Below are 10820 nucleotides of genomic sequence, written 5' to 3' on the forward strand. Positions count from 1 at the left end.
AAATATCAACAAACTGCAAGTAATTCAAAATAATGCCATCAGAGCTGCCCTCAACATCCCCAAAAAGATGCACATCTCGGAGACCAGACGCAAACTACGTTGGCTTCCAGTCAAGCACAGAATATCCCTTAAAACTCTGGCCCTTACACATAAAGCCAGGGCCAACCTTGCACCAGCCTACCTCACCAACCAACTTACACCTTACACTTCTTCAAGACCACTTAGAGCAGCACAAGCTAACACTATGTCCATACCGAGATTTAAACTTCATAACTCGGGTGGTGCTAGCTTCCCTGTACAAGCCTCTAAATTATGGAACACAATACCTGCGCTTTTGCGTGCAGAACCTTCATTTAACCTATTTAAACATAACACGAAGTGTTGGCTTCACAACATGGACTCTATGACACCCTAACCGCCTGATCCCAGCATGATCGACTGTCACTGGCACACTTTTGTAATTAATGTACTTATACTAGACTATGTATATATGCATTTGCATGACTAAGTTTGTACCCACCTGTAACTGCAATGTAACGGAACCCTTATTGACTGCTTTCAATTGCAACTGTAACCAGATCTAACTTATGCGCCCGTATGCCCCTGGGCCTGGCTGCGCTTTATAAATAAAATAAATACAAATACAAATACATTCCCTCTGTCCTCATCCTCCTCGATCTCTATTCTGCCTTTCGACACGGTCAACCATACCATCCTACTCAACTGTCTCTGTGAAAACCTGGGTATCACTGATCAGGCTCTGGCCTGGCTGACCTCTTTCCTCTCAGATCGACCCTCCCAGGTCCAACTTGGGTCCTTCCTTTCATCTATCTTCCTCTCTATCTGTGGTGTTCCCCAGCGGTCTAACCTCTCGCCCTGGCTTTTCAACCAATACCTGGCAACTCTCGCCCACTGCATTGCCACTTTCTGCTCAAATTTCCAGTGCTACACTGACAATACTCAACTCATTTTCAGGCTGTCCTCTGCCACCTCCTCCCCCTCTCTCATCTCTGATTGCCTAACTGCCATTCAAGATTGATGTACCACCAATGATCTTTGTCTGAATGCCAGCAAGACGGAGATCCTCCTCATCGGCACACCTTCACCATCCTTTCCCCTCACTCTCTGGCTGGCCTCCCTTGGCCCTCCTCCTAGTCCCGCCTGCAAGGCTAAGAACCTCAGGGTCATCTTTGACTCCCCCCTTTCCTTCTCCGCCCACATCTCTGAGGTCTCTAAAAAGTCAAATTTCCATCTGCACATCCTCAGAGGTACTCTGCCTTTCCTCTCCTTCCCCCAGAAGCTCATGGTCTCCCAAGCTCTGGTTCTCTCTAGGTTGGACTATTGTAACAGCCTCTTTCTAAATCTACCTGCCTCTACTCTCCGCCCTCTGCAACATATCCAGAACAGGACTGCAAGACCTGTCCTTGGCCTCAAGCCCTGGGATCGTATCTCTCCAGCTCTGAAATCTCTCCATTGGCTCCCAGTGGATGCAAGGATTACATTCAAAACCCTCTGCATTGTCCAGAAGGCTTTCTGGGTCCTGGGTCCAAAATACCTTCAGCTATCCCTCCGCAAATACCTCTCCTCTTGAGCTCTTCACTCCTCTATCTCCTACTACCTCAGGGTCAGTCGTTTTCCAAAGAAACGAGCTGGGGGTAGATCTCTGTATTTGGCTGGGGCCTCCCTCTGGAACAGCCTCCCTGCCACTCTAAAACTTGAGAACCATCTCCGGTTCCGGAAGCACCTCAAGACCTTCCTCTTTTCTTCTGCCTTCGCTACCCTCTCCCCTGCTATGTTCTCTCTTGGCACCGTGCACCTGGCCAACCTCTGTCCACCGGGCCCAGGTTCCTGCTCACCATGCCCCCCTCCCGCACTGCCTCCGGGCACCCCTTGAACTCCGGTCTGTATCTGTACCCATGCAGCGCCCCACTTTTTTCTTCCTGCACTTATCAGACCTATCCTGGCTGCTGACTTAAACCCAGCACTTGCAAATTGCTGGCTGCATTACCACTGTTTGTTTCCTTTATTATGTATTTATTATTATTATTCTGTTTCTCCTCTGCTTTGCACTTTCCACCTCTCCCCCTTCCATGCACTTTTCCCCTCCCCCTCTCCAATGCACTTGCACGTTCTCAATGTCACTGGGCCTAGTAAGATCGCTGTTTTGTTCTTCCCTGTTCCCCTCCCTTGCCTCGCTCTGAAACACTTGTGTACGAGCGTGATAAAAATAAAATATCAATATCAATAAAGTACATTAGCGTTGCAAGACAAATACATTTCCAATGTGGTATGGCGAAATGTAGTTAGGCAATGTGGTCATGTAGTCCATATTGCATATTCAGTAGCATTATGTGTCTTAAAGAATATTTGTCATGCATTGTTGACAAATACCTAAGTCCATTATCTTTTTTGTAACTGTTTGATAACCCAACGCAGCCCCAAATGTCTGTCAATGCCTGAGCTCTGCTCTGCTGTAAATACATACAGTTGGTAGCTACGCTGCAAGCGTCGTCTGAGTCTCCAATCAGAAGTCTGAGGCAGGTTGGTAAATCACTCTGTAAGTTTGTTTAATGACATCAGGGGAGTGACGGCATCAGGGCCTTTCGACCTTTTCAGTTCAGCAACTGCTCCATAGAATCCAAGAGCATGCATGCTTCCTTTTACAAAGTATTATAGATTGTAATGTGTCCACAAGCTTCTAGCCCTCTTCCCTTCTTGTGCTCACCCTTTTTCTTTACTCATATCCTGATGCACACTCACCCTCATCCTAACTTCCATGGTTGGGGAGGTGGCAAGATGGATTGACCCCCCCCCCCCCATCTATCGCAGAGCCCGTTTTACAACTTTGATCTACACAGCTAGCAACAGGGGTGTTGCTAGGTCTAGACAAGATCAGGGGCTAAGCTAATGTCTGGGCTGGCGGGATTCGGGGCTAGCTATAGCCTTTTGCTTGTGGCCCCTGAGTTATATTCGGGGCTACAACCAAAAGACCAGGGGCAATAGTCCCTTTTGCCCCCCTACCCCCTAGCACCGCCTCTGGCTAGCACACGAATGGGCATTCGGCTTTATTGTGTCTTTTCCCTGGAGACACTTTCCAGAAATAGCGCAGTCCGAGGTCTGGGGGCAGGTTGCTGGAGTGCTGGGTTTCCTTGATGTACTGCCCTTTGTTATGAGTATTATTAAATAGCAAGTTTATTAACTAGGGGCACAACTGCCAAATGTCATTCACAACACATCAGCTTCAGCAATATTGTGCGTGTGCCACGCCAAGAAAGAATTGCTTTTTTAAATGACCTCCAGTGGGGTTTTTCTAATCCCAAGTACATTCTCACACATTAGCAGACAGTGCTTGGGTTGCAGGGGGGCATTCCGCCAGAACCCTGCTTGTAAAATACATTCCGCAGGTGCTCTTCCCGAAAGCCCTGAGGATAACTGTCAGGTTTACAAATCTGGGTAAAACTAGAGAAACCGCGAAACAACAGCAGCACGATTGCTGGTTTGGTTTGAAACACAAAGCATATCTTCCTTTTCTGGTATATTTTGTCAAGAATATATGGTAAATTATTAGTTACTTTGTAAGTTTGTTTAATAACCACAATGGTCAAGGAAGGGACGGCGTCAGTGCCTTTCCACCTGTTCAGTGGCAAGGGGCTATGCATGAACCTCAGAGGGCCCCCCCAGAAACTGCGACATGTCTTTTAACACAGCAATACATTTTTCTCTGAATTACTTTGCTTCTAGGGCTTTAAATATGCACTTTGCAGCCTGTGATGTCACACCCTGTCATTTCATTGGGTCGAACTGGTGTGACATCACTTCCTGTGATGTCGTCATTATCCTAATCACTATTTTTGAAACTTTCGGATTCTGCAGATTTTTGGTCACAGAATGTTGGCATGTATGTGGTGGTGCTGTCTACTTGCACATACATGAAAGCTCGTGATTAAGCGCTAAGCTATCGGGCTCAGGAGGGGAAGCTACAAACGTGCTGAAAATGCAATTTCATTGCCTCATTCCACTTACCCCCAAAACGTGCATGTGAGAATAGCAGTACACTTTAACTGGACTCTGCATCCTTTGGCTCTTTTTGGACTACAGTTCCCATCACCCCCATGCCGATATAGTCAATGGTGAGGGATCATGGGACATGTAGTACTAATCATCAGGTTGGAGACCCTTGCTTTTGAAGATGGGGTTTTGCGGTCTCTTTGTTAAATGGGGCTGGTTTGACAATTTGCTGGGGCTGCCAGTCCAGGTTTGAAGTGGGGCGTACGGTTGCCTTTAAGGGTGAAAGTTGCAAAGTGTAATTTGTTCATTTTCAGAGCGAGTGTTTGAGTAATACCCGGGGGGAAGGTTTGGGGAGAATCTGTTATTGCACTTTAAAAAATATTCGTTCAGTAACACTGGTCAAAACTACTAGCTGTGCAGTGAAGTTACTCATCAAACTGGTCACCTTGGCCAAAACAGGCGGGGCTGTCACTTTGGGCACTGCCTTATAGGCCAGTCCGAGCCTGCCTCAGTCCAGTCCTGCCTTCCCGGGGAAAGGGATTCTTATAGGCAACGATGCACAGTTCGCGAATATAAAACAGGTTCTACTGGTTTTCATACTTTGCAGTCTATCTGGAAGGAGAGGGGAGGGGCGTGGCGTGCTAGTGGGGTGCACAGTACCCACCTATCCCCTGGCTCCGGTTGTTGCAGCAGGCAGGACAAGGTCCAGACGCGCCTGGGCGCACAGTCAGGAGATTTCTGGAAGAATGCCCCCTGGCTGACTCACTCCACGTGCTCTGTGCTTCCCCTGGCCTGTATCCACGCGCTGCTGGACTGGCTGGGGGGGGGGAGAGGGGGAGCAGGCGTGATGTGCATCTAAATCTAAACCAACACACAGACCAGGGGCCAGATTACACACCAGTGCAAGTGCAAAATGGCTCGGTGTTTGAGCACTATGGCAATCTATGCCACAGTCTAAAAATGCAGTGAAAGTGCACGAGGCCAGTTTAGCCATATAGTGCAGCTCATATCTTATGCCAACCAGCACATGGCGCCAAGGCAAAGCAGGGCCGAGCCCAGTACCCTCCACCCCCTCCAAACCGCCACCTGTTGCCTCAGTAGTGAGGCACAGGCAGGAAAAGGAAGTGGAGCAATGCAATATATATATATATATATATATATACATATGGAATGTCAGAGTAAAATGCAGAGGCCACAGCAAGAGCTACAGTTGGCTCTAAGCCAGATCGCCTATTGCTGCAGCGTCCTCATGGGCATCACACAGACAGGAATGAAGAGACTGCAGGGCATTCCAAATGGTGTAGTCAGGGTGGTGCAGGGCGGGGCAGGGCAGGGCCGCTCCTACACCAGATTGCACCCCAGGCGGGAAGCATCATTGGCACATCACCCTCCTCCCCCGACTGGCTCACGTCACTCCCAAACTAGACCTCTCCTCAATATGAATAAATAATTGCTATATAAATGAAGATAGTTTCATTACATTGTAATTCAAGTACTTTACTGAAGAATTCTAATGGGCAGCAACAGCTGTGTTTTCACAAGGAAATGGTTTTTCTGTCACCTGCTCGTAGGGAAGGCCTTGCCTGAATGCAGATTCAAACTGTACACACTGGCACACTGCGGGGTCTGAGGACCACTGCTATCTATCCACGGAACCACAAACACACAGGCCACCATAGGACCTTGCACCCTGAGCTCTTCCCCGGCAGTAGCCCAATCGTGGTATAGCAGACACCCAAGGGACGCTGGAGGCGGACTGCCATATCCAGCAGCAGTCGCACCATGCCCTGCACCATTTAAAAGCGATCCCCAATGTACTGAACGTTCAGAGATGGCTGTGAGAGTGCTCCACAGTTAGCATAAACCCCAGCTCCTGCAGCACCCTGCATGCGATGCCCCTGTGCTCCAACAAAAGTTCTCTAGAGGAAGCCTTCAGTAGCCAATTGTCCAGGTGCGGGAAAACCTGCCCTCCCCTGGCATGAAGGTGTGCCACCACCGGACCCATCACCTTTGTAAACACCCTACAGTATTGATGACAAATAGAAAAGCCTTGAACTAGAAATGCCTCCACTTAACGAAATCCTCTGATATTTCTGATGTGACCATTTGAATGGGTACATGAAAGTAGGTGTCCTGAAGGTCCAGCGATGCCAGAAAGTCCAACACTTCAATCAAGGGAGACATCCTCTGCAGACTTGTGGAGAGACGGATGAATGTGTCATCAATAGCGCCGGCCCCTCTCTGCCTCTGTGCCATAGGAATGAAAGAAGAGCATAAGTCACGGCGTCTGCCCCCTCTCCAGCACCATATCGCAAGCACGAGAGACGGTACTCATTGTTGACAATCCTACCAGACTTTCGCTGGAACGACCGAAGAGGAGATGAGTCTGCAAGTTCTAGCAGACATGAACATGCTGCAACCACAGATGACGAAAGGAAACAGACATCTTTGCTGAAACGAACACACGTAGACGCGTTAGACACGAAGCAGGTACGCACTCACCATGAAGTTACATGGACACTAGGTCAAACTGCATTTAGACATGAAGAATGTTACCTGAATCAGTAGACACTAGAAACCACATACTAAATATATGTATGCCGAAATGGAAGACACTTAAGAATACACATAAAGCTTGCTTAACGCAGAAACACAACAGTGACAAGCAGACATTTTGGATAAAATGGACAGCGCACATAAATTAAAACATATTTTCATGAATGTTGCTCGGATTCCTGGATCCGGGCATCTTTTTAGATACGGTTGCATCATGCCTCATTTTCTTGTTTCTGCTGCAAGATCCTGATGAAGTTTTAACCGGGCAACTTCCTCTTTTGTCGTTATGCAATCTTTTTGTTTTCATTTTTTCTTTATTGTATCCAGAGTAAAGAACAAGTCTTTCCAACTCCTCAAGTACGGTTACACATTCCTTTTCCCAAGTCTTAATTAGAGGGGTAGTACCATATAAAAGTTCCTGTCACAGAATTTTGCTGTATAGGCGCCTAACAAAAGCTCAATAAAAATAAAATAAAACTAAAAAAAAGGAGCAGTACTCTGGTTGGTCTGCGCTGTTATTCATGGCCATTTGTGTACTGCTATATTTTGTATGCCTCACAAGTAAGTACTGGGGCGAGGCATAGAGATGTGGAATAATGAGGCAATTACTTATGGGTAATTTTCATTACTCCTAGTCCTTCTCTTCCTCATCACAGTGTTTGTGACCCGCCTCTCCTGCCCTTCTGCAGAGTGATAAAGGCCATGATGTGTTTGGGGATTTGAACTCATACACAGTGGTGGTTGGGAGTGGTATGCATTCAGTAGAGAGGGGTGGGGCATGTATGTAATATTGAAAAGATGGAATGCCACACCTGTCACCTCACACTCTTCGGGCAGGTGTTAGTTTACTCACCTACCAGCCCCACTACTACCACACGCCCATACATATCAGTCCCCTGTAGGAAAGATTGACAGAGGGCCCCGGATAGGTGGATCTTAAGGTGGGAGGAGTTAATGGCTAGCACAAGTAGGACATTAATAAACTTAAGGGACAATTGTTCCATGTACTGTAACCTGTTGACATTACTAATCAACTTCTGTTGTAAATGGTGGGCTTGCTAAGCCTGTTAGAATGATACTATCTCAGTGGGAGGCCTTGTGCAGCCAGGGCTGTCTGCCTTTGAGTGGGGCAAGTCAGAGCTGTCAAACCATCCCCCTTCACCTCAACCTCCCTGTGGGCATTTGTCCCTTGATTGAATCCGACTCTGGTGTTTTTACTCGAGATGAGAACGCTAGAGGGTGAGAGCTGTGGATTCCTGGTGTGGATGCTGGGACTTCACAAGGCACTAGGAATTATGAAAATGACAGGTAACTGGTGCAGGAACCTCCAAAAGTGTTTTGTCCATGTTACTCGTCATGCTGCTCATGAGTTTAGTAACCCATACTGACCCCAGGAGGCGATATTGTGACATACTCTGACCGCTGCAGATCTACGGCTGAAAGAAGTGACGCATACAAACTATTTTGGGAACCTTGTTCCTGTTTCTTACTTTGGGCAGGCTGCACTCAGTGTTTATCTAGAGTTCATTCCTTGGCCCAGAATTAATTGCATCGAGTTCCAGTGGGAAAGCAGAATCTATGTCAAGACAGGAGGCTTCATATTATGCATCATTCTTCACTTCTGACAACCACAGCAGCAAAGAAAAAACGTTACAAACAAAAAGTTTGATCAACAGAAAACTGAAAAACAGAGTTTCAAAGTCAATGCAGGGGATACCAATCATCGAGGCCACGTCATGCCCTGTAGCGGACCAATGGGCAGGGACCCGCCCCCATATAATTCCTTTACTCCAATCCCAACTCCTCTTTCTTTGATGCTGACGCCACAAGCTAAGTCACTCCTTCTAGTTGTGCCTTGTTGCTAGTCAGTAGTTGTTGTTAATGATACATTGGAGCACTGTATGTTATATAGCTATTAGTGACACGGTCACGTCATTCGTATATTTTGTTAGTCATTTTTTCCCTTTCATGTAATTTGCCTCAGTTACATTGTACACTTGAAAGTGTTTGTGTGCGACCGCTGCTTTATTTCCTTATCCAGCGGTAACGGTCGCACACACACAGTGAGCTCCGCCTCAGAGCGGGGAGTCCTGCTGTCAGGCCCGACACGCGCAAGCCGGTCTTTTTTGTTTAGTGTGTGTGCGCAATGAGAGAAGCTGAATACGCTTCAGGCCGGCACACACAACCTCTTTGTAATTGTGTCACAACACGTTGGGCCTCCCCTCTCCAGAGGGAGTTAACAACATTAGAGACCCGCCCAGGCTGAAGGTGTGTTGACAGCCTGCTGGGCTTCAGGCTTTGCCTGGAAAATATTGCGAGGCATTCCACTTATGTTCTGCTACGTGCCACACCCTGCTAGTGTGAGTAGTTTGGATTTAGCCTACTCATCATTCCTTTTGTTATGGCAACGTGTGGGCCATGTATAATAATGACTTTAACCCTTGTCTGCTGGGCTACTTGTGAATACAAAAAAGTAAATATACACAAAATATGTTTTTCTTTTATTTAACATTTCCCCAAATTCTGTTCTTGTCTTGTCATGGCTACTAGAGGGTCTGAGGGGCCCTCTTCCACTGATGTCAGCACTCAGGTTAGGCCTTCCAAAAAAAAATAATAAGTGAGAAGTTGGTGGAAGATGTAGTTAATAGCATATAGGGGAGCCATCCCTTCCTAACCAGCCATCAGTGGCTCAGGTGATTCAGACGTCCTTAGACACTGCTCTTCAGGATCTCAATTCCACGTTGGCCTCAGCCTTTGATAGGCTTATTAATAAGACCTCTGATTTTCACCCTTCGTCAGAGGAGGGTGCTTCTATACCCGTACAAGTCCCCCGTAAGTGTACAAAGAAGACCAAGCATCTACAAGGACAGTTCAGTCCGCCTAGTGCCCCTAATCAGGTCTCACCCCCAAGGAGGGATCAGAAGCGTAAATTGGAGGGGTCCCAGCAGTCCCATTCAGTTCCCGCTTGGCCAGGTGGCTCGCACTGCCCACTAGTGCCCCTTCAGTCCACATTTCGACTACAGTTCAGAGGATTCAGACTGACATCCAAAAAGGCGCAAGAGAAAGGAAAACCCAGTGATCCCTTCCAAATGGCTGGTATTAGATGTCAGTGGGGTTCCGTTCTTCGACCCAGCCCTTATTCAGCATCCCTGGTCTGCAGAATGGCACCCCCTGGGGCGCTGTATCCTCCTTTTTAAACTATTGGGTTAGATGCCCCTTACCCGAAGAAGAGAGAAACAAATTACGTTCTGAGTGCCCTAGCACGGTGGTGTCATGGGTATCAGGCAGGTAGTTGGGGCAAGCTGGGTGGAGGCTTGGCAGGCCTGGCATAGTCACACAAAGAACCCATAGCAAATCCCTCCTTTCATTCCTTCCTAGTGTTCGTAGTAACTTCCTGGTTACCACTTCCTGTTACCAAACAGGAAGTGCATGATAACTCATGAGCTCTCTAGTGTTTGGGTGTGGCTGGCTATATAAGCCACACCCAAGATTCTTCCAGTGCTTCGTGTTGCTTACTGTGAGCTGTATCAGCAATACACTTGCCGTGCTCTGGCCAGCATCTGCTTACCTTCTCCGGATCATCCTGTTTCTGCTTACATGCTCCGGATCACCCTGCTTCTGCTTACCTGCTCTGGATCATCCTACTTCTGCTTACCAGCTCCAGATCATTCAGCTTCAGCTTACCTGGTTCTTACTCCACACCGCAGCTATCTCCAGTCAAGAGGGGACTTCTACACGACACCTGTAAGAACAAAGAAGAACAGCGTTAACACGCGCACATCAGTAACGCTGCGCATACTCACCGAATCTTCCTGCGACGCTGGAATCCAGGTTAGTTGAACGAGCGGCCAAACCCCTGTAAGAAAGAAGAGACATTATTAATTGCTCTCGCTCCAATAACGCGGACACTTATTTTACTGCGCTCTCTACGCGGTGCATACTTACCAAAAGCCTCTGTGCAAACATACCTAACCACCAAGTCTCCAGTAGCGCTGAACCCGGACTCGAGGCGCTAATACCACATAATTTCTCGTGCAAGGGAAAGGGAGACATTACCGGGCGCGCTCGAATTGAAGGTGCTGCGCAAACCTACCAGCAGCTAGCTTCTACACACAGCGCTACTCACCCACAAAAATACTGGCAAACAAAGACAATACGGACAATTTTGGACACTCAACAATCTCCGCGCAACGTTCACTTGTGGGAAGGACTTTCTAGCCAGTGAAGAAACTGGCGCCTTGAACTCTCGACCTCGC

Source organism: Ambystoma mexicanum, chromosome 6q (genome assembly GCF_040938575.1).
Source record: "Ambystoma mexicanum isolate Mex_15411 chromosome 6q, UKY_AmexF1_1, whole genome shotgun sequence".
NCBI lineage: Eukaryota > Metazoa > Chordata > Amphibia > Caudata > Ambystomatidae > Ambystoma > Ambystoma mexicanum.